The following is a 26,353-nucleotide window of genomic DNA, read 5'->3' on the forward strand; positions in this document are numbered from 1 at the left end:
ATTAGAAATTAAATTTAAATGTTTCAACATCTCTCCTTTCAGTTGCCAGTGTAATTTCACTTGTAACTGAGGCGAATTAGCCCTAGACCTATTTATTTATTGGACTGTAATGATCATTTTTGAAGGATCTGAGATATAAATGCAAAGTATTATTTATTGATTCCCTCTTCCTCAACATCTGCCCAGGGGACTGCACCTTAACACGCTGAGGGGGCTTGTATGTCCCAATGACCCTGAGAGCTATGCTAGGGGGAAGTTTGCCCTCCTGGTAGGGCCAAATCAAAAGCAGTCCACTGGTCTTCCAGGTTGGGGCTGAGCAATTGGCCAACAACCTATCATCCTCAAAGAAGAGTTAAATTATAGAAACACAAAGACTAAGCCTTCTGCCAAACAGCACTAAAGACAGGGTTGGCAGAGCCTTGTTTGTGTCCGAACCAACCTCTGATAGAATGGGAAGGATTCAGCTTCTCCTTTAACTCATGAGTCTGCACCCAATGTACACCAGTTCCCCTCACCTCCTTGCTAAGATAAAGTGTTACAAAACTCCTGTTTAAAAAATCTCCTCAGTAAACATGGCCTACCTCTTCACACAGAGATGCAATGACATATCGGCCACCTCCTCAGGCAATGATGATACTTCATTTCAGGACCCCATTCCAACCAGTCTCTCTGGTTTTTAAAATCCTCAATGGGTTTGCTCTAATCTACACTTTGAACCTAGGCTCCTGCCAGTCTACTCAATCCCTCCTGTAGACAATCACTAACCCTGTGTCTGTCCCATGGACAAGCTGGTGCAAGAGCCTTTTCCCCCTGCACCTTCCTGCAAGCTAGACCAGCATTTGCTTATCTGTATGCCCCACCAAGCCTCCTCATTGCAAAGCCCTGCTGAAAGTACGTTTTCCCTTACCTCTCCGTAGTGGCTTTTCTCTCTCTGCTAGGATTTCTCTCTAACTCTCTTAATTCGGTAAAGCATGAGGGGATTCAATTTGTGTGAACGGCACTGCACTAATAAGGCTCAGTTGTATAAAAATAGCAGAAAGGCACAAATTTTATTCTTGGATGGATGGTTAGGTTTTCCCAATGAAGTAAACAGAAGCCATGTATGTTTATCCAAAGACAGAATGTGACTTACTGTCGTGTTTTATATCTAAGGGCCGGGACAGTCAGTAACATTTTTTAAAGGACATTGTAGAACGACTACAGTTTCTCCCCACCTCCAATCAGATCTGCTTTTGCTCAACTCCGCATATAGAAACTACAATTAGTTTTTCCTGTTTACCAATTAGCCTGGAGAATTTGCCGAATACATCTTGATGCTTAATCAGCAGGTACTGGCAGAAAATGCAAATTATGTGCCACAAATTCATTTGCAATACTTGGAATCTAAACAAACAATGAACGCTCCACAATTTCTTCACATTATAAACATCAAATGCACAAAGTAATTCCAGTAAAAAAACAATTGCAGCAGCATCTCCTGACAATGGCATGTGATTAAAAGATCTCCATCTATTTAAAACAACCTAGCACATTTTCTTCATGTTTCTCAAAACATGTCATCTTGAACAAATTGACAGCTGACTTTCTGATTGCAAAACTTACTGGTCCTAGAATACCTATCCTGGTACAATATTTTCATAGGCTATTCCATCCTTTGCTGCCTTTGTAAAGGGTTAGGCCCTTACTCATATTAAAAAGTACATTATACACTGAACAGTCCTACAGAAGTCAGTAAGGTTACTTGTGGAGAAACATATTCAGTACAAATAAAGATATCAAAATCTGGTCCAAAAATAGATCCACAGACATGGATGAAACTTTTCAGACAGACACACAGTTTTCCCACCCCAAAAGGGGTCTTCTTCTTGAACCCAATTTCATTTTGTGGGAGTCTCAATTGGATGAAAATATTTTTATTTTCCTGAAAGGACGTTTTGAAATGATTTTTTTTTTAAATTTGAATAGACCTTTGGAACAAGATTTTTTTGTATCAACTGAAAATATAAATTTTCACTTTAAAGACCAAACAAAATGAAGTGTCAATTTAAAAATGAAAGTGTCTGTCTCAAAATTTGTGGAATTTTTCCCCCCCCAAATCACAAAATTGGAAGTTAAGATTTTGCAGTCAAAATTTCTCAGAAGAAAAACGTTTTTTCAACCAGCTTTGCTTATCCTGTTGGGAACTTTTCCTTTTGATTGTTCTAAATTCACAAAACCATTCATTTTGATGTTCCTCAAGAATCACCAATATGGAATTCCATAGAGGCCAATACTGTTCCATCTCCTCTTCGCTTTGTGCATGGAACACCCTGGAAAAGTGAGCTGCAACGGGGGGGGAGGGGATGGGGAACACGACACACAGATTTTTTGGTGCTATGAAAACTTACATGTCAAAAAAAAAAAGGGCATTCACATGCATAACTGCAGGTGCAAATTGAGGAACTTGCTCATATTGAGTAATACCTTACTAAACACACAAATTCTAGTGAAATGAATGGGAGCGCATGTGTTTTAGGTACTACAACACGTATGTGAGAATGATATAGACCCTATTTAGACTAGGAAAATATGGCATGCTTAGCAAATGCATTAACAAATTAAACACACCAAATAGCACTTAGTATAAACAGAGACAGTTGTTTTTATAAAAACATTAGCTAGTCATGCTCAATATGTTTTTCAATATCACTGTTGACACTAGCTACTAACTGGTGTTTAAAAACCACGTTAATAAATGTTTAGGCAACATGGCTACTAAACTCACCTCTTTTCCCTAGCCTAAACAGGACCAGACTCTGGCTCATAGAACCCAGTCCAAAAGCACTCTGAAGTGTTGGCTCTATAGAATACTATAGGTTGATAACTCCAGAGGGTTAATGATTCCATTAGTCTTTTCCTGGCAATTTTAAAGCAAAACAAAAAAAAACACCCTGCAAAATCCTTGGTGAACATGAGCTCTTTAGTAGATTTAATCTACAGCAGCTTTGATTTTAAACTTGTAGAAACATGACAATAATTCTCTCACATTAAAAAAAGAGGGAAAAAAGAGAGAAATAAGACCTTTTTATGTACTGCTGAAATTTAAGATCACAGCACAGAATTATTGTGTGCATTTCAGATTGTGTATTCTCATCTCACTTAATAAAAAGGAAAGACAATATAGGGATATACTGTACTGTACCTGATTTATGAGTAATCTGGTTTATTGCACTATATTTAAGGGATAATCTCACTGTTTTGTCGTACCCAGCAATAAACGGCTGCAGAGTTTGATTAAATGTTGAAGCTGAGGCTTTTAATCAATCCTGATAGCCTTTTATTGCAAGTACTATATACCACAAAGCAATAATGATTATGGCTATTATTCAGCAAACTATACCTTGAAAAAGAAGGGAGAAGATGTCTCCCACTACTCTAGGGAAGAACGAACTGAGTTATGTAGCCTCTCTTGGATTTTCAGGAGAAATGCACTACAGTATGGGCCTGATCCAAAGCTTATTGAAGTCAATGGCAATCTTTCCGTGGGCTTTGGATCAGGGCCAAATCAGCCCAGATGGGGATTACTCCAGAGTAGTGGACAGGAAATGTAGTGAGTCTGGAGTTCCCACCAGATAGTTCTATGTAGAAGGAGGCTGTCCATTGTTCCTCCTTCTAAAGAAGTGGCAGGAATTCAGCACCTAACCCCCTGGATCTTCCATGGTCCATATGGATCATAGATCTCCTGGAGAGCAAGGCCATCTGTTCAGATGCTTCTGCACTACCTTCCCACTACCATAGGTCAGCCTGGCAACAGCAAGAGAGTTGTGTTCCCATGGGGCCTGATTCTGCACTGACTTGCACTCTGTGTAGTGATTTACAGCTGGGCAAAGAGTGACTATAAAGGTAACGTAAAATTCTGCCTCTGGTTTGCTACCATTTTACACCCCTTTGGCACCAGCATAAAAGTGGTAGAGAATCAAGTATCTGCCACCTCATTCCTATTCCAAGAAGTGGTTTGGGGTGAGGAGTATGAGGGTGCGGGAGAAGCAATGTTCACTGAGTAGCTGAAAAACTGCATAAATTAATACTGATGGGGGTCAGAACGAACTTCCCAAATCCTCACCCAGTTGTGGGAGTGTGCATTGTTTTAATAAGAGGACTTGTGGCACCTTAGAGACTATCAAATTTATAAGAGCATAAGCTTTCGTGGGCTATAGCCCACTTCATCAGATGCATAGAATGGAACATATGGTAAGAAGATATATATATATATTAATTAATTAAGATGAGCTATTATCAGCAGGAGAAAAAAAAACTTTTGTAATGATAATCAAGATGGCCCATTTAGACAGTTGTCAAGAAGGTGTGAGGATACATAACATAGGGAAATAGATTCAATATGTGTAATGACCCAGCCACTCCCAGTCTCCATTCAAACCCAAGTTAATGGTATCTAGTTTGCATTTTAATTCAAGCTCAGCAGTTTCTCGTTGGAGTCTGTTTTTGAAGCTTTTCTGTTGCAGAATTGCCACCCTTAAGTCTTTTACTGAGTGGCCAGAGAGGTTGAGGTGTTCTCCTACCGGTTTTTGAATGTTATGATTCCTGATGTCAGATTTGTGTCTATTTATTCTTTTGCATAGAGACTGTCCGGTTTGGCCAATGTACATGGCAGAGGGGCATTGCTGGCACATATTACATTGGTAGCTGTGCAGGTCAACGAGCCCCTGACAGCATGGCTAATGTGATTAGGTCCTATGATGGTATCACTTGAATAAATATGTGGACAGAGTTGGCATTGGGCTTTGTTGCAAGGATAGGTTCCTGGGTTAGTGTTTTTATTGTGTGGTGTGTGGTGGCTGGAGAGTATTTGCTTCAGGTTGGGGGGCTGTCTGTAAGCGAGGATTGGTCGGTCTCCCAAGATCTGAGAGCGTGAGGGATCATTTTTCAGGATAGGTTGTAGATCTTTGATGATGTGCTGGAGAGGTTTTGGTTGGGGGCTGAAGGTGACAGCTAGTGGCATTTTGTTGTTTTCTTTGTTGGGCCTGTCCTGTAGTAGGTGACTTCTGGGTACTCTTCTGGCTCTGTCAATCTGTTTCTTCACTTCATCAGGTGGGTACTGTAGTTGTAAGAACGCTTGACAGAGATCTTGTAGGTGTTTGTCTCTGTCTGAGGGTTTGGAGCAAATGCGGTTGTATCGTAGAGCTTGGCTGTAGACAATGGATCGTGTGGTGTGTCTGGATGGAAGCTGGAGGCATGTAGGTAAGTATAGCGGTCAGTAGGTTTCCGGTATAGGGTGGTGTTGATGTGACCATTGCTTATTAACACAGTAGTGTCCAGGAAATGGACCGCTTGTGTGGATTGGTCTAGGCTGAGGTTGATGGTGGGATGGAAATTGTTGAAATCATGGTGGAATTCCTCAAGGGCTTCTTTTCCATGGGTCCAGATGATGATGTCATCAATGTAGCGCAAGTAGAGTAGCTAGAGGATGAGAGCTAAGGAATCGTTATTCTAGGTCAGCCATAAAAATGTTGGCATACTGTGGGGCCATGCGGGTACCCATAGCAGTGCTGCTGACTTGAAGGTATATATTGTCCCTAAATGTGAAATAGTTGTGGGTGAGGACAAAGTCACAAAGGTCAGACACCAGATTTTAATTAATTAGCCTCTTACAGTTTGTATGGCAACTTCCACCTTCTCTGTATATGTATGTATATAATATATTTTCTTACTATATGTTCCATTCTATGCATCTGATGAAGTGGGCTGTAGCCCACGAAAGCTTATGCTCTAATAAACTGGTTAGTCTCTAGGGTGCCACAAGTACTCCTTTTCTTTTTGCGGATACAGACTAACACGGCTGCTACTCTGAAACCTGTCATAGTTTTAATGGTTTCTTGGCTATAACAGCAGCTTTTCAGTCAACCCTTTTGGCTATTTCTATAGGACAAGTGATAGACACTAACCTTTACAGCATCCTAGGCTCTTAAAGCAAAGCAAAGCAAAGCACACACACACAAATATGGCTTACAAAAATATATACACCTTATTTTTAAAATTTGAAAAATGCCCCATCCATTTCCCCAGAATAGTACACAATTTCACAACCCATAGTCCAAAGGGTTTAGTACTGTGTATCAGCCCATAGTTAATGCTTTTAAATTTAGTATGATAGAATACAATGCAGAGTGCTTGGAAACAATTTGGGGGAAGAAGGCAGCAATGCACTTCCTGTCCAAAAGGTTATGTCAATGTCTACATCATAGGAAAGGATTCAGTATATTACATTAAAAAGATACACAAGTTTCCAAATTGTAGGCTGTAAAGAGATGATTTTCCTCCCAGCGCCACCCTCTCTCAGAAGGTCAAAGTTTCTGTAGAAGTTCAGGAAATGGTACTGAACTCTTCTAAAGTGGATCAGTTTCTATCATGGATATTTTGGAAATCTGGGGCCTGATTCTCCTCTTCCAATGTAAGTCAGGAGAACTCCAGTGAAATCAATGGAGGCAACAGTAATACAAAACTAGTAGAGATGAGAAAAGAATCAAGCCCCTGATTTTTAAGATGCACATGGGAGGAAAATTAAATGCAATTTCACAGGTTTCCGCTGAAAAGGAAATTTTGAACTGAGTGAATTTTTTTTTTTTTATAAACAAAGCTGGTCACTTCACTTAACGTTTCTGCTCTGTAGCCATTCCTGTCATACTAGCTAAAGCGTCAATTAATTAGAAAAAAAATCTAATTTAACCACATAGTTGTTCCCATAAGCATGATGGTAGTACTCATTTTCAGTGTTTTGCCTTTCCTGTATGTGCAGAATGTATTCAACCCCATTAACCATCTATTGCATTGTACATGGTATTGCTACGGTCCACCATACGCCAGAGGTGGTGGCTCTGTGTCACGGACCGTGATTTACACCGCAGGTGCAGGTAATTGTCTGTTCCAATTCTGCTGACGTTGATGCACCAACCTACACAACGTTCTTGGGCAAGCTTGTGTAGTCCTTAGGAGGAGAGAACTAGGGATGATGATTATTTAAGTCTCAGAACACTAAACTGCCAGGAGTGAGTCTTGCTTTCCGTATGAGTGCAGTATTATGTCTCTAGTGGTTTGGATCAGAAGGCCTGGTCTGGGAAGCAGGTAGCCAAGTATTTTGGGGACTAGGGTGTCATCTGTTTTCTAACTAATTAAGTTGAAGAAGAAGTTGTCGCTGGATAACAGAAAGAAAAGGAGTACTAGTGGCACCTTAGAGACTAACCAATTTATTAGAGCATAAGCTTTCGTGAGCTACAGCTCACTTCATCGGATGCATTCAGTGGAAAATACAGTGAGGAGATTTATATACACACAACATGAAAAAATGGGTGTTATCATACACACTGTAAGGAGAGTGATCACTTAAGATGAGCTATTACCAGCAGGAGAGCCGGGGGAGGGGGGGGGGAAGAAAACCTCTTGTAGTGATAATCAAGGTGGGCCATTTCCAGCAGTTAACAGGAACATCGGAGGAGCCGTGGGGGGTGGGGGAAATAGTTTTACTTTGTGTAATGACACATCCATTCCCAGTCTCTATTCAAGACTAAGTTAATTGTATCCAGTTTGCAAATTAATTCCAATTCAGAGACTCATTATAAGGATTTTTGCCCTTGCTAAAAAAATTATTCACACTCGTTACTGGATTAACTAAGCTATCAAAGGCTGCAGCTCCAACAAGCCAAAGTTATACGAATATTTCCCTGAAACTGTGGCACATCTTCATCTCAGTATATTTGTGTTAATAAGTAATACTGGTGACCAGTGATAATGCAGCATGTTCCCTTCTTTTCTCCCCACCTAACCCCACCTCCAGATATCTAGTCTGAAGCAGATTGTTCTCATATACAGACTTCAAAAGAAAGTCCTATCATTGCAAGGCAGTAGTAGCATTTCATTCAGAAAATACCCATCATAACGATCATCAGTCTCATTTAACCGCTGCATCTCAACTGTGAAACAAACCCATTGGCTTGTTGTTTTCCCTTTATGAATGTGTTTTGCATGTTTAACTTCATGAAGCCAACATACGGTTTATACTACAGGAATGAAACAGAATGAAGTCACATATGAGCAAGGTTTTTACAAGGTGCATTTGCAAGAGCTGTTAATTTAAAGCCATTCAAAGTACGTTTAAGTTGTACAGCCACTGTTATTACCAGTTTCGTAGCACATTTATATTGCTTTGGAATTTCCCGTTCATACCAGCAGCCATTCGAGTTTTGTTCTGTTGCGACTTTTGCAGCTATTTATTCTGGCTCAGTAGAGCCACTATCTACTGATCTATTTGAAGGACTGGATGTTTATCATCTTTGTACAGTTTAGACCTCACCATACGTTTCCCTTAAATTATCCAGGGACAGCCTGCCAGGACAAGTCTATTTGCCAGGCTTTGTCTGATCACTGATTCACTGTACTTCTACCTTGCTAACTGCGTGCAAAACAAATGAAATATTTTCTCCTTCAAGTACCGACCTGCCTTTAAGCCACTGACTGAACTTCCCACCCATTTTGTGTTATGATGCCGTGGATGGCTCTCGTGCTCCTTTGCATGACTTTAAGCAGTCTGCCAGTGACCATTTATCTGTACAGTAACAAGCCTCATATCTCTAATAGAATGTTACTATCCCTGAGTACAATAATCCCATTGTTCCAATGCTCTCCACTTTGATGAAGAATATAAAAAAGGGGAAGAGATTACTTGTTTCTGTAGATGATAAAATGAATTAATTTGCTCTCTATTTAGAGAAGCCAGTGGTGTAGATTTTGATCTAAAATATACTACATTTTGTTGCAATAATTGTGCCTATGCATTACCCTAATTGGGAGCTGAACTGTAAAATATGAGCTTAAGTTCATAAGATGTCACAATAACTTATATCAACAAATGCTAATGTAAAAAAGTGCAAAAGCAAGACAGAAAACTGGAATTAGTCCACACAAAAAGGCCTACTGATATTACCCAAGGATTGTGTTGAGACCATACCTGCTAAACAAGGAAGTTTGGGACCAGAAGTTAATGGACAAAAAGGCGAACTGACTGGGGGAATTCCTTTTCCCTTCTCCAGGAATTCCCCCAGTTATTTTGCCCATCCCCAGCCGCAAATGTCTTTTTAGGGCCCCCGAAAGTGTGGTGAAGGATGGAATAGCCCATCCCCTACTCTGCTTCAAGGACTTGATCCTTCTCTCAGGAATTCCGAAGGTCACTGCATCATTGTTGAGTCCAGACCTCGGCAGGGTCACCAGCCCATTACTGCCAGACAAGCGGAGACTCCAGCCATGGACACTCCAGATCTTTCTTTGTCTCCCCTTCCCTTGTGTGCTCCTTTCTGTCCCACCATTTTTCCTTCTGCTCTCACTCTCTTTCAGCTTTGCATCCGATCTGACCCAGAGGTCAGCTGTACCACACAGCACCAGCACAATGAGAGGAAGCAGCCCATCTAGGTCTATTTAGCTGGAGACACCAGTAAAGGAGAGAGCCAAATGACATCCCAGAACCCACACCAGAAAGTGAACTGGAGCCCACTGCACTTGGCTGATTATTAATCATTCCATACAACCTCTCTACAGTTTAATCTGTTAACCTATTTTTGTTATTCCCTCAGGCCTACTTTACAATATTTCATTAGTATTGACTTCCATTGCTGTGTTCTAATTGTTCTTATTTTCACTGAATGCATCTTCAGTTAATTGGCAGTCTACAATAGGGTCTCCAAGTAAATTCTGAGGGTATGATCTTGAGGTTTGCATCTCCCCTTGTCATTCATGGCAATGCGTCACGTGCAATTCCTTCTTGGAGGCTTGACATTGCTTCTGTTGAGTAAAGTGTCAAACCTCCTCTTGATTTCAATGTACAGAGAATCAGGTCACTGCTCAAAGAGACGGTTGGCTAAATTCAACTCTAGTGTAAGTAGGCATAACTCCAGCAAGGTGAAGGGTTACACCAACTGAATCAGGCCCTGTCTTATTAAGGTGAAATTCACCCCTGTGGAGAGGGGCGGACGAGATCACTGCATCTCTTTTGACAGCTTAAGTGGGACTTAAGAGGTTGCCTAGACCTTTTGCTGAGCTTTGGCCCAAGAAAGAAGATGGTGCGCAGAGACTTTTAGTTACTTATTTTCCATTTCCAAGGTGAGTCCAACTGTAAGGAATGGTCCTTATTTTCATACGATCCATAAAAGTGCCAAGCAGCCTGCCCTACCTATTTTGGCGGACTTTCTTCAAAACATGTCTTTCCCTACATAAATTGACTTTGACTGAAATGGCTATCAACAGGGAGAAAATAGTGGAGATTCAAGAGCTGAAAGAAGGTAAATCCCATAAGGCAACACAGGCTTGTCTGAGGAGCTTGACAAAGATGCGTCAATGTCCTATAGACTCGCTTATACTGAATGCCTATAAAGAAATGCTCAGGAACAATCAGCATCTGCTTACAACTAACAATGCCATTGTTTCTAGCATATCCAAACCAAACGAAAGCCCTTAAAATGTAGTACGTGCAGAACAGTATCGTTACTGAAGGAGATTACAAGATGGTCACTACAGTTTTAGCTAAGGCAATCAAGTGGTATACATGTGGCCAGATGTTCAAAAGAGCTGTACTCCCATTTAGGTACCTAATGGAAGTAGCCTGATTTTCAGAAGTACTCAGCAACCACTGGCTACCATTGCTCTCTGTGATTATTGGTAGATGCTAAGCACTTCTGACAATTGCATTATATTAGCCATCATAGGAATTCAGAGTGATATAGAACAGCTGAGAGCATGAATAGATGCAAAAACGTGGCCAAACAGCTTGCTTATATGGCTGAAAAATTACATCACATTGAAATTGGTAGATGAACAAGTAAAATGTTTAGAAAAGGAAGATGTTGATCTGGAAAACAAAGCAAGCAGCAGCCTCATGAAAAATATTGGATGGGGCTCCAGGAGGGGGAAAAAAAATAGCGAATGAAAATGTAACTGAGCTGCTTCAGAGAGCACTTCAACTTATCTTGAGCGAGGAAATGAAGAGTCCTTTTAAAAAGCAAAATCAGTGTATTAAGTTAGGCATATGTTAAAACAAGAATAAATGGGAAAAGACCAATTATAATGGAGCTTCATAATTATTTCAATAAGAATAGAATATTACAAAAGTACAGACATGAAACACTTCTTAATGAAGAGGTCCATATTTTTAAGTGATCAGTCACCACAGAAACTGAAGGAAGAAAAGGCATGATCTGTAACTACAATCTTGAAATGGAAAAAAATATGAGAGTGGAAGATCTGTCTAAAAATGTGTGTGGTCCACAGAAAGAATGGTTTTTACAACTGCAGATTGGTCTGAACCAAAAGTCGGATCTAAAACACCCACAGGACTGTGACACACTCTTTGGAACAGGAGGAAATTTGAATCCATATCAAAATGTTGCAGCTCATGACGATTTCTTTTGAACAGACCCTTACATTCTTGGACTTTGCTAACTCAGTCCCCACTAGAGCTGGAATCCATTTGTGGAATTAAAAGTTAGATCACTGGAAAAATGGTATTTCTCGGGGAAAAAAAAAAGGATTTAGCGGACCCCCCCCCCCCTCCCCACCACCACCACCACCACCTTTTCTGCAATTTTTTTAACATCTACATTTAGATTGAAAATTCATTAGAATTTTAACAATGTATAGCCATTTCAATGATAAAAATATTTAAATTATTCATGAAAATTTCTAAATGAAGAATAAGTCCCCTTTATATTGATAATTTCTCATTAATTTTTCAAATACAAATGTACCAAAATACCAGATTCATCATAATATACTAAGCAAATAAAGACTGTTAGGATAAAGGCAGGAGAGGGGGAAGTGATATATCTATCTCAGGGTCTACATTAATCATAGACCTCTAAAGAAAGTCAGTTCGAATTGCTTTGAATAATTCAGGCATTCCTTTTCTGTGGAATGCCAGTCATTCACTATCTGCGAGGCTAGCCACATCAAGCCAGACATCAACAGCATCAACTGTCCCATTTTTGCAGGATTAATTCTTTAGCTACCGCAGCTGCACATTGGAACCATGCTGCCTTGTTACCATGTAATTCCCAAGAATGAAGCATAACGAAGGAAGGCTCCAATTTAGCTTCCAAAATCAATTTGCTCCTTTGAGCCATCTCATACCAGAAATTCTTGATACAGGGGCACTCCTCAAACATAGGAACTAATGTAGCACCAAGGAAGTTACATTTCTAGCAATGGTCAGCATTTCTGAGGTCCATTCCCATTAGCCTATACGGGGACCAGTATATTCAAAAAAGTGTCTTTTGGTGAATAAGCTGTAGTCTCAGGTCTACAGCTGCTTTTTTAAAAACATTAGATACAATGGTATTCCACTGAGTCAGAGATAGTTGTGTATCCAAATCTATATATTCCAAGCAGCTCTCAAATTATCAATCTTTGGCAGAGTTTTTTTGTGCCAGAAAATCGTAAATGGATACCACTGGCCGAGTAAATCCAGAAAGTTTCCTCCAAACTAATAAAAGTTCTGGAGCTCTCAATGCAGATGGTCCAAATACATTTCTAAGTAAATGCTTTAATTGGAGATATCTCCATGCTCTGGAGCAGCCAGACTGAAGATCTACAAATGGTTGAAATTTATCATCGTCAATTAGCTGCGACAGTGTCATAATTCCTGTCTCCATCCAATTCCTCCACATCAAGGTTTTGCCACCAATTTTAAAATAAGATTGTACCATAGGACCACCTCTGCATGGAAGAATTGATTGGAGAAGAACTTTCTAACCAAGTTTGACCAAGCTTTCTTCACCGCCGTTATTATGGCAACGTGTTCCCATTTTGAACCCTGTGAAATGGAATCAACTGCAAAATTTCTCCACTTTGAAAAAAAAAAAGTCTACCAACTCAACCTGTGCTGCTGAGGAAGTAGCAGAACAACAGAAGCTATTCCTCCAACCCCCACAAAAACCATTGGCCAACCATGAAATATTATTCCCTCTTACTCCCCTGTATGTACTCATAAGGCACCAATGGCCTTGTCAGTACATTAAAAAAAATGCTTCAGAGTGTCTCTTAATGAGACTGGAATTCTCACAGATTCAAGGTAGAACTTTACCAATATTTTAGAGAACAGCTTATAAGACCAGCAACCCCAGCAAAAGCAATGGGTGAAATCCAGGTCCTATTCAAGTAAACAGCAAAACTCCCACTTTAGCAGGGCCAATATCTCACCTAGTATCCAGAGAAAATACCAGGATACAAACAAAACAAAAAAGAATAATAAGGGCCAGATTTGCAAAATGATTTAAATGTCTAAACATGCAAAAGGGAGTTTACATGAGCGGTTAAGCAGTTTAGATGCTTAATTCCTATTTGCATCCTTAGGCATCTAAATACTTTTGAAAAGATGACCATTACGCATCTATCTGGAAGGAAAAAAATACTCAAGGAAAAGTAATTCCATGTATTAGCCTTTTCTCAAATAAAATTCTTAACTGACTGCTTGGTGAAAATGATGAATGACTACTTGGGATTGAAAAGGAGTAATTGTGGCACCTTAGAGACTAACAAATTTATTTGAGCATAAGCTTTTGTGAGCTACAGCTCACTTCATCGAATGCATGCAGTGGAAAATACAGTAGGGAGATTTTATATACACAGTGAACATGAAACAATGGGTGTTATCATACACACTGTAACGAGAGTGATCAGGTAAGGTGAGCTATTACCAGCAGGAGAGGAAAAAACCCTTTTGTAGTGATAATCAAGATGGGCCATTTCCAGCAGTTGACAAGAACATGTGAGGAACAGTGGTGGGGGGAGGGGGGAAATGAACAGGGGGAAATAGTTTTACTTTGTGTAATGACACATCCATTCCCAGTCTTTATTAAAGCCTAATTTAATGGTGTCCAGTTTGCAAATTAACTCCAATTCAGCAGTCTCTCATTGGAGTCTGTTTTTGAAGTTTTTCTATTGTAATATTGCAACTTTTAGGTCTGTAATTGAGTGACCAGAGAGATTGAAGTGTTCTCCGACTGATTTTTGAATGTTATAATTCTCGACGTCTGATTTGTGTCCATAACATTGTCCCCCATAACTATTTCACATTTGGGGACAATGTATACCTCCAAATCAGCGGCACTGCTATGGATACCCGCATGGCACTACGATATGCCAACATTTTTTATGGCTGACTTAGAATATCGCTTCCTTAGCTCTCATTACTAATGCCCCTACTCTACTTGCGCTACATTGATGACATCTTCATCATCTGGACCCATGGAAAAGCAGCCCTTGAGGAATTCCACCATGATTTCAACAATTTCCATCCCACCAACAACCTCAGCCTGGACCAGTCCACAAAAGAGATCCACTTCCTGGACACTACAGTGCTAATAAGCGATGGTCACATCAACACCACCCTATACCAGAAACCTACTGACCGCTATACTTACCTACATGCCTCCAGCTTCCATCCAGGACACACCACACGATCCATTGTCGACAGCCAAGCTCTACGATACAACTGCATTTGTTCCAACCCCTCAGACAGAGACAAACACCTACAAGATCTCTGTCAAGTGTTCTTACAACTACAATACGCACCTGATGAAGTGAAGAAACAGATTGACAGAGCCAGAAGAGTACCCAGAAGTTACCTGCTACAGGACAGGCCCAACAAAGAAAATAGCAGAACAGCACTAGCTGTCACCTTCAGCCCCCAACTAAAACCTCTCCAGCGCATCATCAAGGATCTACAACCTATCCTGAAGGACGCCCCATCACTCTCAGATCTTGGGAGACAGGCCAGTCCTTGCTTACAGACAGCCCCCCAACCTGAAGCAAATACTCACCAGCAACCACACACCACACAACAAAACCACTAACCCAGGAACCTATCCTTGCAACAAAGCCCGTTGCCAACTGTGTCTACATATCTATTCAGGGGACACCATCATAGGGCCTAGTCACATCAGCCACACCATCAGAGGCTCGTTCACCTGCACATCTACCAATGTGATATATACCATCATGTGCCAGCAATGGCCCTCTGCCATGTACATTGGCCAAACTGGACAGTCTCTATGTAAAAGAATAAATGGACAGAAATCAGACATCGAGAATTATAACATTCAAAAACCAGTCAGAGAACACTTCAATCTCTCTGGTCACTCAATTACAGACCTGAAAGTCGCAATATTACAACAAAAAAACTTCAAAAACAGACTCCAACAAGAGACTGCTGAATTGGAGTTAATTTGCAAACTGGATACCATTAAATTACGCTTTAATAAAGACTGGGAATGGATCTGTCATTACACAAAGTAAAACTATTTCTCCATGTTTATTCCACCCCCCACCCCACTGTTCCTCACACATTCTTGTCAACTGCTGGAAATGGCCCACCTTGATTATCACTACAAAAGGGTTTTTTTTCCTCTCCTGCTGGTAATAGCTCACCTTACCTGATCGCTCTTGTTACAGTGTGTATGGTAACACCTATTGTTTCATGTTCTCTGTGTATATAAAATCTCCTCACTGTATTTTCCACTGCATGCATCCAATGAAGTGAGTTGTAGCTCACACAAGCTTATGCTCAAATAAATTTGTTAGTCTCTAAGGTGCCACAAGTACTCCTTTTCTTTTTACGGATACAGACTAACACGGCTGCTACTCTGAAATTTGGGACTAAGTATATTTGAGATATTCACAGGATCAGAGAGGCAAGGCAAATTCTGACCAGTGCAACCTAATGCATCTCCATTTGACCATGTAAGAGGGAACTTACCTATAAAATTTTGGGGGTGGTGACAATGTGATTTAATCTTAGAATTCTGATATTATTCCCTTCTATTGTATTCTTTCAAGATTCTTATACTGCACTCATCATGGTAGTACAGACACATCAACTCTCACGAATGGATCGTGAGTAGCGATTTCTGAGTAAAATGAAGCCTCACTCTTGATCTCATGAGAGAACTCTCAAATGTCAGGATTTTTATTTTCTTTCAGCTGCAGCACAAATGTGTTTCCAGTCAAACAGGAGTTACCCCACCCTAAACAAAGGAATGTGGTTTCTCCACGGAGCAGTGAATTCCCAAATACTTTGAAAGACCATGAGAATTCATTTACATATCAGAAAAACAAAGCTAATCAAACTAACAAGAGGCAGCAGGGAAGAGAAACTTCATGGGAGATAGAATGGGGGGGAGGGGAGAGAAAGAGGGCCAAACCTTATACAAACAACTGAATCAACTAAAAAAACAAACAAACCAATCCTGAGATTTTTGAGAGTTCTAAAAAGTGAGACTTAATTTTACTTTGAAATTCTGTCACGTGCCCCAGGCACAGCTGGGACTCCAGCAGTCAGCCCCAGGCAACAGCTCCCTTGCCAGCGTGGGAAGTGGGAGTGGGGGGGGCAGCCATAGGCATGGGCGAACTGGGCAAAGGCTGGGGCACCTTTATAAACCGGTCTCCTTTGGAGCAGGGGTGCCCCTCACCCCACTGCTCTGCATCCCTGGAGCTGCACCTGGCCAGTTCTGACGTGCAAACGTGGGGGGGGGGGAGCTGATAGCAGGGTGCCCTCTTTCCCCCCTACTTCCGCAGAGCCTGGCGGGAACATAACAGAGTTCAGGAGTGCAATGGAGCTTCTGGTGGCTGCTGCTGTGTCTGAACAAGCAGCCTTCAGACTGGTAAGTGCTGATCTACCTAAAGGGGCAGCGCATCTGCCTCTCTCTCTCTCTCTCACACAGTCTCTTCCTCTCACCCCCCCCAATACATACGTGTATTATTGTTACTTCCTGTAATACACATATATTCTCTGTAATTTTATTCTTTCAAAATGCTGTTTAGTTTTTTTGACTTATCTATGAATTCCATAATTTTAATTTCTCTCTTATGCTTACATTTAATTCTAGTTAATTCTAAAATGCCTAACCTGTCCTGGCTGGAGTAATTATTACTACTTTTATTATCATAAAGTGCTTTGTCGTTCATTATTTAAAGTGATACAACCAAACAGTAGTATCCTTCTTGAATGTAACCTTAGCTTGTACTAACCGTAGCAGTGCCAGTTTAAAAAAACCAAACACATAACTTTAGACACTGGGAAGATGAAGTTTGCTTATTTTCAAATTGTATTTTTAGTTATATCTGTAAAAACTTAAAATTTGCCTGAAAATAAATGCAGTTCCAACTATGATGCCGATAGCAATGATGGAGTCAAATATTAGTGAGTCTCATACATGATTGTGATCGGTAAGCATAAATGCCAAAATAATTAGAAAAATAAATTCCATTTCTTCATAAAATAGAAAAGAACCCTTAATCACATATGTTAAAATTTAAGTATGTTTTTAGTGGAATGAAAAACAAAATTGACTAAAATAGAGTAGATAATGGCAGTCACACAGAGTGTGTCTGTTAGAGAAAGTTAGCAGATTTTATTTATCTCTACTAAAGATTGATACTTTGTACACTAATGTGTGTTTCTGATATATGTGTTAAAGTTCAAGGCTTGGGATCAGGAATGTCTTCCTGTATTTTCTCCTGATTGTTCTAAATTTACACATAGACTTTAAATGTTTAATTGGAGTTCCTTATATATAATGAACTCCAATTAAACATAAATAAATAAATATATATATATATATTTTTCTCTCTCTCTTTATATAACAATTAGATACAGTGCTCCTGTCAACTAATTCCTAAGTTATTATTTGCAAAAAATCCTAGAGTTTTCAGGTGCCTAGGTAGTCCCTGGAAACATGGTTAAAGTTTCCTCCCACCCCCCAAAATCTGAAATGGTGCCCCAGTGAGCCAGGAGTGGCCAGAGGGCTGCAGAAGGGCCATGGGCTCTGGCAAGATGCAGCCCCCATATGACAGCATGAAACCTGCCTTGAGCCACTTGCCAAGCACCTGGCACCACAAGCCACAGCAGCACAGAAGAAAGGGTGGCAATACACCATACCACCCTTACTTCTCCTCTGCTGCTGGCATTGCCTTCAGAGCTGGGCAATCGGCCAGCACCTGCCGGTATCAAGCCACCCTGCCAGTGCTTAATTTGTGCCAGGGCTGATCTCTGGCATCTCTTTCAATGTGAATTAAACACTGGGGGAGGCAGTGGGGTCCAGAGGTGAAGGGGGAACCCCAGGGAGCCCCTGGGGGTGGGATGATGGGGGAAGCGCCAAAATACAAGTTCGCCCAGGGTGCTATTTTCCCTAAGGCTGGCTCCAAGGGGAGCCGACTTCAGCCCCTTTCCTCCCCCGACCCCGACCCTCCAGCGCCTGGGAAGAGTGAAGAACCATAAGGAGCAGAGGTGAGGCTGGGGTGGAAGTGAGAAGAGTGGGGGCTGATGGGGTGTGGGGCTGTATTGATGGTGGGTTCTGAGCAGATGCAGGAGTGCTGGGCAACAATAATTGTCACAGGCACATCCTGGGGATGGGCAGGGGGAGTTCAAAAAAATCAAGAGGCTGACCTAAAAAACCCCCACAATATAATCTTTTTTTTTTTGTGTCATGATTTTGGGGAGGTCCGACTCATGATTTTTGATCTCTTAAATTTGGCAATACTGATAGTACTTTTGCACCCTCCAATAGTGCATAAAACAACATGACTAACATCTGTCACATGTTTGTTCTCTCATTCTGTTCCCGGGGGAGAAGTGTGTGCAGTGGAGTGTTTTGTTTTAGACTTTAATATTTATAGACACACACTGCTATATCCTGAGAACAGGCAGGTTGAATAAATGTGCCTTGCACTCAGAGCAGAAGGTGGCGAGGTTTGTGATGGTCCTTAATTTCTGTGGGAGTTCATTCCATGGTCTTTGGCTAGTCCTCAAGAAAGCTGTCTCCTACATGTTTGAATTCTGGAACATTTGTGACAGTGCAGTGGTTTGGGATGTGCCATGCTAGAAACAACAGACCCACAGTGATGTATTTTTGTGTGTGGAGATCTAATTTATTTCTCCTTTATACTGCTAGTGTATGTTTGTAAAGTGTTATATAAATAGAGCTGGGCTGAATTTTTTTGGCAAATAGTAAATTTAACAAAAATGCAGTTTCAAAGCAATTGAAACGATTCATGAACTTGGGTCAAACTCAAAACGGTTTTGTTGTAAAATGTCAATTCTTTGGACTTTAACACTAGTTTTTCAGTTTTTTTACTTCGGGGGGGAAAAAACTGGAAAAAAAATCAATTTTAGTTTGAAATGGATTCCTTTCTTTTCCCCCACCCCATTTTTCAGTTTGGCCATCAAACCAAAATGTCAATTATTTGTTCAGTTCTCTATATAAGCCATTTGCAGTGGAAGTTGACTCTATAAAAGACAATTTCCTCAACAATTATTCTCATAATTCCTTAGGACATGGTGTTGTACAAAAATATTTCAGATTTCATTTTAGAAGCCATCAATTCCAGAAAATATTACCCAATCTTTTAAAATCATGCTTGTCAAAAAACAACATTTAATTTCTGCCTTTTTTAAAGCCACTACAACTAGAGATCCTGGACTAAAAAATTATAAAAAAAATTAATGAGTAGCATGCTATTAATGCAGTCTGTTACATCACCCAGAATATCTCGGAAGCCCTTAAGACTTATTTGTAGGGAATATTAACAACACGCATTTCAGCAAAAGAAGCATAACAGCTCAGAGACAAACAAAATAATTGTTCTGATCAAAAAGAAAGTTGAAAGAATTCTACAGGGAAACCAAAAAACCTGACACACTGAAACAAATGCTGGGAAAGTGACAGGTGTTTTGAAACCAAGCAACACAAAATGTCAATAGGAAACTACATAACTCTAGGGCAATAATCTACAAGAATAAGAAATGTAATTTATTCATTTGGCAATTAAAAAATAGGATAGAGAAAAGCAAAACATTTACTTTGCAAATAAAAATACAACCGAGACCACGTCTAATAAAATGAAACCTTTTAAAAAAAAATGCCAAAATCTCTATGCTCCTGAAATGGACAGGAAGGAGCAGAGAGCAGCAAATGGTCCCTGCTAAATAAAACTAATTGCTATTATTAAGTACAGAGAAAGTTTATTAGTCAAGGGGATATCTAACAGGAAAGTTTATTAGCCAAGGGGATCACAACTATAAGCAAACTAGCAACTACAAAAAACGCCATTCCACAAGTTCCCGTAGGTGTTGGACAAAGTGGCTATTCATCTTAGGCTCTATCCTGACAATCTTCACTCAATTTCATACTGTGTGGTGTCAGTAATTATTAATTAGTCAAACCAGATTCCCACTGAGACTGCAAAAATAGTGTCTACAGCCTGAAATCCATCAAGTATATCTGAAACTTTTTAAAATTGCTTTTGTAAAGCGTCTCTGGACCTACTTCCCTTCAACATCCAGTGAAAACTGACTCAACCCACTGCCAATTACTCCACCCATTCCCCCTCACCTCTAGGTTTCTAAAGAGTTTTAGAATGTTATTGTTTTTGAATAGCAAAACAAGAACCAAGTTTGCCATCACTTCACTTTCAACATTTTAGAGTATTTAAAGATTTTATTTGCAGATTTAAATTAGAGCCTTGTGTTTATGGGATCAGCTAATCTTTCAGAGAGATTCTGAAGACTTACATAAGGCTTCAGAACAAGTTCAAAAACAATAAAACCCAGGCATGAGGAAATTAACACCTGAAAACCCCCTGCTGAGTTTTAACCCTGCCCCTGTCATTGCAATATCAGCCCCATTAATATTGTCTACTACAGAAATGGGAAACAATGAAATATTTAAACTTGACTATGGGTAGATAAGAGTTTTCCAAAAAGCCGGTTATTAAAGAAGTCTCTCCTATGTGGTTCTCTGCGAGTAAAAACATTCTGCGAATAATTTCAGTCATTTCCAAAGGACACCTTCTGCGATCATTTTATGAAAACAGCTCTGGGACCACGCAGTGGCTCACATGTTGCCTTCCACTGTGCTACAGAGAGATGAGCAACAGAGAGAAAAGGGAATGAAATGCTTCAAACCCAACAGAAAAGGGGAGTTAAACTGTTGCACTATTAGTCTTCCCAATCCACAGCCTTGTGGAAGCCCACTGGAGCAAACATAGCATGAAAACTGTCGGGCCCCTGCAGGTATGGGGCGTAGGGTGGGGAGAGATGGGAGGGGTTGATCAGTGGCTGCTGCATGGTCAGAGATAGTGAACATACATATCTACTTATAATATCACCAAATAAGTCATGCAATCTTCCCTGTCTGTAGAAGCAATAGTATCCTAAAGCATGTTATGCTAGACAAGCATAGGCTACTTCATATATGTATTCATGTACTAAAATTTTGACATACAAAATAAAATACTAAAAAGATAGACAAGGCAGACTTCTCAAATAGGATCTGTCAATTTATATTTAATGGTAAGGGCAAACTGAGAAGAGACTTTTAAAAGAGGTATGGAGGGTGTATTCTAACTCCTACAGTTGAGAACAATGGACATGCAAATCAAAGTCAAGAACCATGCTTTCTGAGGCATGCCTGGAGAGATGGAGATCAAATGCTGTGAAATGCTGGACTTCAAGACAGAAAGGGGGCAGGGGGAAAAACCAGAAAAGATTAGAGTTCTTGTATGGGAGACACAAATTTTGCTTTACCTCCAGATGATACTCCTTGATAAAACACTCCTTGTGGAAGTGTCAAAATAGCCTCACCCTGACATGATTTGAATAGCAAGTCAGGTGAGGAAGGAGGAGAGAACTCTCTGGACATAGCAAGGGAGACCGTCAGTCTGACTAGGAAGAGGTCAGAGAAGGAATTGCTTTCTAGAGACTGAATAATTCCCCTTTTGTTCTTTCTAAAACTAGGGAAGATAAGCCTACAAACAAAATCCCATGGATTAGTGATTAATTAATGGTTCTATCTGAGACAGATATTTGTTTTGGTTAACACACTATTGAATACTCCATATGAGTAAAAGCTTCCTACATGCCAAAAAGCCCCATGTCTCTCTGGAATCACTTGTAAAAGCCTCACCCTAACTTGTAGAAAGCAGATGGATAACAAAGTCACAGACTGTGTTCTCTGCACGCGGTGTTTGTTTACTTGTTTGTTTGCTTTTAGAGGCACTGACGTTGTTTTACGCTTCTGCAGTTTTTCCACCCACATCTCAAAGATTCCAGATTATCAGAACAGTTATGATTTTAGTATTTGTTTCATCATTAATTCTTCTTAAATATTAACATCCAGCCAAGTATCTGCATACTCTTCACTGAATTTGCCTATGAGGCACGAGCTAAATAACTAAACCATCCACATCAATACCCCAAAAGTATCACATCTTTAAAACAAAGTAATGTATGTAGGAACAGTTAATCCTTAGTGTCAAGCCATGCCAATTTTTTCCCCCTTCAGTAATTTAAAATATAATTTCCCCCGTGGGTTTAAAAGCCCTGAGATATGCTGTATGGAACAGCATCAGCTCTGCCTGGAAAGGACACATTTCACAGGTCTTTAAAATAAATTGCCAGTGAATGTAATGAAGCCCTATTGGATACCTTCATCATGGCTCTAACTATTTATTATCAAGAGTAAATCAGATTCAGATGCTAATTCAGGAAGCAAAGTCACAGACTAAACCAGAACAATGATATTCATAAAGCACAAGGAAATAACACATTTTGAAGGAAGCTAAAAGGATGATATGATAGGGTTCTCTGAGGGCCAGGTGGCCTACGGTTGGTGCACCTGATCTCCACCCTCTGTCTCTTTCTCAGAAGAATGGTAGTGATGCCTGACCCCAAGCCAGGCATATTTCCTCCTACACACACACACACACACACACACACACACTTGGACCTTTGTCCCGAAGTGGGGGGTGGTAAAGGGACCCAGGCCCTCCCTCACCATTGGGTCCCAGACCTGGTCCCTGTGAGAAGTAACATTAGCAGATTCCTCCCTGTTGAGAGATTGCCATCCTGGGCTACTTCCTACCTACATGCTCCTTCAGTCTGGGGCATGGCACCTATAGTCCAAACAGTCATTAGCATTACAACAAGTCCAAAGGAGCAGACCCTGCAAGACCCACTGGTTCTCAAAGTGGGTGGTGGTGGGACAAAGTACTGCCTGGGGCCTTACCGCTCTGTGGTCCCCTCTCAGACTCCACCTTCCATCTGACTTCCCAGAGGAGGACTCCTGTTCACAACCCCTTGCCTGAACTTCTGAGCTCCTTTTAAAGCTGGAGCATGCTCAGCAGGCCCAGAGGGGTGGGGCTACCTGCATTCAGTATTGCCTTTTAACCCCTTCAAGCCAGCATGAGGTTTGTATACCCCATCCCAAGTGACTATTAGCTTGTGTATTTTTTACGTTGAGAAAGAAAACATTTTTAGAGCTTATTTCATCTGACTTAATCATAAGGCAACAGAAGTTGGCATTAGGATCATTTTCTTTAGGTTGATATTAGAATTAGATATCCTCTTTGGAGCTTTTTTTTACCTAACCCACTTCATGCTTCTTGTCCTTGCCAAAGAAACAGAATTTCAGAACTGCCTCTCCCCTATTCTTGTATGCCAAGGCCTCTCAAATTCAATGTTACACGGGTAACTTTTCTTTGTTCACAGTATGGGCAATAAAAGCAAGAATCTGGAAAACATTCAGAGTCTGATCCAACATCCGTGGAAGTCAGTGGGGACCTTTCATAACTTCCAAGAGCGTTGGATCAAGCCCTGAATTCTGTAAAACACAGTTGCTAGCTCCACAGCATACCTCAGAGAAAACCCTTTATACATTAAATTTATATTTTCATTCTAGGATTCCTAGTAGCTCTAATGAAAAAATATCCAAACCACCATTTGCAAATCTGTGTCCTTCTTGCCCAGTGAAAGGGAGTTGAGAAGATCAGACATTTGCTAACAGATTGTCACCATCACCTGTGATGAGGAAGATCTACTACTCACCCTACAGCATTAAATAATCCAGCCAATAGTGAATTAACCATCACTGCCTACTATTGGTCTCACAAACTACTTCTCAAGATCCAGCTTCCCAGTGTCTAAGAAAACTAATGAAGAATCTCACAAAGGTCAGCCTACAACACTGCCGGTCTCCTATTCATATCCTCAATCCCTACCAAGCAGGCATCCAGCAAGGACATGGAGTTCTTCTTGGATCAAATCCAGAGATGTAGCGTCATGATGTCCAACTCGGTCTTCACTTGTATAGTCTTCCCAAAAAGCCATGGAGTCCCACAGACATAATTCTCTCCCCTAAGCTGTTAAATACATACATGGCACCATTGTGGAATAGAGTGCAACATCATGAGCTCTAGATGATGCCCAGCTCTACGTTTCTCTAAACGTTACATACAAATAGCACTGTGCCCCAGCTGTCTCAGTGCCTGGGAACTGTCACCATGAATGAAGAATGGTTGGTTCAAATGGAATCTGCTGTTAATGGGGAGAGGGATGTATTTTGAAGAACTCACCTCACCTATAACATCACCCTCCCCTAATGACAATTTCCATTCAAAAGTTATCTCCGTCTTTGAGATCCTTAGGAGTTCTTCCCTATGATAACAGCGGCTCAGAATGCTCTCTTTTGCCCGTAGCAGCCTAGCAGACTGCACTCTCAGACTCACTCCAATTTGAACACAATGATCCAATCATTCATAATCGCTCATCTTGATTATTCCAGGCCATTACACCAAAGAATGAGGCTTCTGATTAGAGCTGCTCCCAAGACCCACATAGCCCCCTGTATTCATTTCACTGCAGCAGTTCCCTGTAAATAATCAAATTTAAGGGTCTGTTCCTGTTTTTCAGAGTCCTGCCTGGGATTGGCCCAGTTTATCTAAAGCGCACATGCACACACCCTCTCTCATCATTCAGGGCAGCTACATTCTACCAGTGCAATGGAACGGTCCACCAGAAAGGACAAACTGATTAACAGTTTTCTTGGCAGCTGGCAAGTGGAACGCACTCCCAGAAACCACAAATCTCATTGCCTTCAGAGCAAAAAGTAAAACTCATACATTTGAATTAATTGGTTCACTGCAGACAAGTAACCAAACAAACAAACCAGAAGTTTGGACGGAAGGAAAATATAACAAAGTACCTCAAATAAAATGTCTGAAAAAAATTTAAGGTATTTTAATACACTAGAGATGAAGGTGTAAATACCTAAACAGATCAAACGAGGCAGGCAGTGGTGATGAACTGAGAGCATGCCTGTACAATTTATTAATTCTGTGTGAGAGTATGTACCCTGTGTGTCTGTGTCAGGTTGCAAACTTCATTTTGAATGTGCAGCCTTTTGCCCTCTCTATGGTCCATTTGCCTCCATGTTGTGTTGGGATTCCAACAGCTGGCGGCAAAATAACAATAGAGGGTAGCTGACTCTTAAGTACCCAGTCATTGGAAATCTATTCACTGTAGACAGAAGACTGTTCCCTGCCCAGAAAAACTGGTTTGGGAAGGTGGGGGGGGGGGGGGGGAAAGGGGGGAGGAGGTGGAGGAGGGGGAAGAGTCACCTTGGCAACAAAGTCACCTGACACAAGACGGACTCGTGTGGGGAAACTGGCAAGGGTGTCCCCTGGCACAAAATGGCTGAACATTTTAAAAGGGCAGATGCTGGTCTGCTTGGGGACCAATTTTCCCCATTAGGGAAGGGAGAGACCATTCACCACATAACAGCTTGCATGAGGCAGGAGAAACCATGCCCACCTACCTGTCTTCCTGGACCCAGATTACGGTTTCCCAAGAGCTCACAAGGCAAGCATGAGCTAGAAAGTGAGGGACATCATGGTTTCTGGTGTTCACTGTTTTGCATGATCCATACTCTCCTGTACTTTACAGCATTAAGGAAAAAAGGGCATGAAAACGTTAGACTGGGCAAAGTGTGAAGCAGTCAACACACACACACACACACCCCTACTGTGTGCCCGTGAGAGTGTTAAACTGTAAGCCAGAAGCTTCACATCTTTGAGGTGGAGTTCTGCGAGAGGGATGTGTTTACATTCTGGGGAGCCTGAAGGGTCAGCACTGTGCCCAAAAGGGGTAAGCGGCTGGACAGCAGGTTCCAACATTTGGGCAGGAGGGAAGTGGAGGAGGGGTGCCAGATAGAAGGTCTGTGCCCTGGGAGTATGCCTAGGGCCCCCAAGATTTGGAGGAATGGCTGGACTCCATTCAGGCCCCAGGAGCCTGAAACACGCCAGAAAATCCAAAGTGGCAAGGGCTTGGATTCCACACTCAGCAGTTTTAGAGGGTACCTGGAAGAGGGTGCTCTCTAGGATCTGTGACACCAGTATACCCTGGATTGCTGGACAAAACCAAAACCTTTTATTACTGTATGCATACTAGATAGACAATTTATAAAGACGATCCTATTTCAAACAGCAT

At 41.0% G+C, this 26,353-nt stretch overlaps 1 long non-coding RNA gene across 6 annotated transcripts in view; it reads right to left on the reverse strand.

Moving 5' to 3' along the window:
- The window catches only part of LOC122462910, a 147,691-nt gene that overhangs the window by 77,471 nt on the left and 43,867 nt on the right, over window positions 1-26,353 (reverse strand). For 5 of the 6 annotated variants that reach the window (XR_006285811.1, XR_006285807.1, XR_006285809.1 and 2 more), the window contains exon 3: window positions 25,683-25,802. The exons of the other annotated variant lie outside the window; for it this stretch is intronic. This is a non-coding gene — a long non-coding RNA (uncharacterized LOC122462910). The remainder of the gene's footprint in view (window positions 1-25,682; window positions 25,803-26,353) is intronic. 6 annotated transcript variants of the gene reach the window in all.

Source organism: Chelonia mydas, chromosome 14 (assembly GCF_015237465.2).
Source record: "Chelonia mydas isolate rCheMyd1 chromosome 14, rCheMyd1.pri.v2, whole genome shotgun sequence".
NCBI lineage: Eukaryota > Metazoa > Chordata > Testudines > Cheloniidae > Chelonia > Chelonia mydas.